General features: G+C 39.1%; 1 long non-coding RNA gene across 2 annotated transcripts in view; it reads right to left on the reverse strand.

Annotated features, from left to right (window-relative positions):
- The window catches only part of LOC127745749 (uncharacterized), a 45,972-nt gene that overhangs the window by 40,212 nt on the left and 3,366 nt on the right, over window positions 1–2,394 (reverse strand). The window contains exons 1-2 of one of the 2 annotated variants that reach the window (XR_008007183.1): window positions 576–723; window positions 423–477 (exon numbers count right to left, since the gene is read on the reverse strand). This is a non-coding gene — a long non-coding RNA (uncharacterized LOC127745749). Of the gene's footprint in view, window positions 1–422; window positions 478–575; window positions 724–2,394 lie in introns of those variants that run through there. The other variant, XR_008007184.1, reaches the window with a different exon arrangement.

Here is a 2,394-nt window from a genome sequence, read left to right on the forward strand (position 1 = left end):
TACGGCCTCCGGCCCAATTTCACAATTTAAATGCATAAACCACAAATCAATACTCATTACCCAATACATAAATTCTCAACACAATCATTGATTCACATTACATACCAACTATGCATATTAGCATCAACCATTTACACAATCCAAACTTAATCCTAGGGGCATCTAGCCTAGGAATTCTCATCACACCACACGGTACTTAAATGAAACTTAAACCGTACCTCTTGTAGCCAAATCAATTGAGCCTCTTCTTTGAAAGTCAACACGAACCTTATCTCTAAGCCTCACCAAAGCTCCTCAAGCAACACCAATCTTCCAATTGTGCACCAAGATCATCAAATACACTAACATAACCAATATCACATACATACATCAACCTAGGGCTCATAAGGATGATAAATCACAAGGGTTTGAGCACTTCTTACCTCAGCCCATATGAAGTAGGGATAGAACCCACTTAGAATCCATGTTGGAGTATCCCTAAACACCCAAAATCACAAGATTTCAACACTAACTTCCCAAAAATGTGTAACAGTGGGGAAATTCGAAAACTGGGCAGAGATGAATGGAATACTCACCACAAAACTTAGATAGAAATGTAGAGGATGAGAAGAGCGACGCGTGGCCGCAAACGGCTCGTCAATCGGAGCTCCGTAGCTCAAGTTATGGTGGTTTGAAGATCAAAGAGAGTTAGGTTTTCTCTCTTCTCTTCTCTCTTCTCAAATCAGCGCCCCACACTACTCTTTTAGGGTAAAAATGAGCTGAAATGCTCATAACTAATGTTTATATATGTTGGGTCTTGGGCCCACTTAGGCCCAGTTCACTTATTTTTGTCCGTTGGCCCAATTTTGGGCCAAAACCTTTAAGATTAGCGCTTCAAACCGCACTTTAAATATTTCTACCTCCCCTAATCATAATTCCTCATTTCTTAATATTATTTACTCATAATCAAATTTCTCAGCTGCAGTACCAGACAGGTCTCAGCCGGTACTGCCGGTCAAAATTCCACTGCGCGCTTTTACACAGGAAACTATGTCTTCCGACTCAGAAAAACTCACTGAATCCAAATATCATATTTAAATCATCAAATTCCAATTGCAAAATCTTCCAACCCTATTCGCTCCTGCTTAACTTATTATTTAATCAATTTCGGTTAGACCGGGTATTACATTCTACCCCCCTAACAGAAATTTTCGTCCTCGAAAATTCCACCCATCACTACGAGTACGCGAGCATAATCTGCCTTTATATCAAACGCATAACAGTTCCAAGGTCCTTTTTACTCTGCGCGCTTCCGTTGCCGCACTCTGATTTCTCTATCCCTGAGGGTCTCGGTCGTTCGTTCAACGCCGACCAACAGCCTCGTCCCTTACTTTTACCGGCTCATCAACTCACACCTTATTAAATCTCAAATCATGTTGTCAATAAGATTGCCATCATCGTTAATCATAGCCATTATCCCACATCACTATAATCAATCAATGATCATCACCACACCTTAATCATACTCCATCACTATCCTCTCTCTCTCTCTCTGCCAAGCCAATTCCTCTAATCACAGTTCAACTCCAAGCATAATCTCCAAACTTACTTTCTTATTCTCAAACCCTCAAATTTCTTCATGACTTGCTGATATAAAGCCTCTGGCTTATCAATCAAAAACCCCTTTCATTTCTAGAAACCAAATGAGTTCAGAATAGCGAGTTAACAAAATCATAAGAGTTCGCATTTCCTTTAATAATCTATAAAAGCATTTGAAACGCATCTCTTTTGTTAAAATTACTCATATCCAAAATCATCTTCAAAACCAAAACCAACACTTCTTTCAAATTCTTGGGGAAAATTTTTCAACAGTACCTCTCCAAAAATTGGGGTTTACCACCTGTCACGGGTTTCCTCAAACCAATCTCAATACCGCATCGACATTTCGATTTAATGGTTTTCACATTCGTCTTTCAAAACCAACCATTATAAATCTCAAACTAAAACCAAGGTCACTATGACCAAACATCACAGTACTCATCTCTCAACACCACAACTTGCACTCTCTCATCATCTAAATCTAATTGTGCATTAATGATAATTTCCTCATCCGCTTTAGAACCATCAAAGCTCGCAGCCGCAATCATTTCCAACTATTTGGGGATCATTACTTGCAGTAACCCTCTTAACCCTTCTAGTATTCAAACATAAGATACTATATTAAACTTTTACAACTCTTATTCGTAGCTATCCTATGTTACTGCTTCCACAAGTTTCCGTTGCTTTATTCTGACCTCTCATCTAGTACGAGCTTTATCACTTACTTCCTCAAGTACTCAACCACAACTTAGCATGACTGGCATTCACTAGATTTCTATCTATGATAGCCAAAACCACATACCAACTTAATCGTAC

This window comes from Arachis duranensis, chromosome 3 (assembly GCF_000817695.3).
Source record: "Arachis duranensis cultivar V14167 chromosome 3, aradu.V14167.gnm2.J7QH, whole genome shotgun sequence".
NCBI lineage: Eukaryota > Viridiplantae > Streptophyta > Magnoliopsida > Fabales > Fabaceae > Arachis > Arachis duranensis.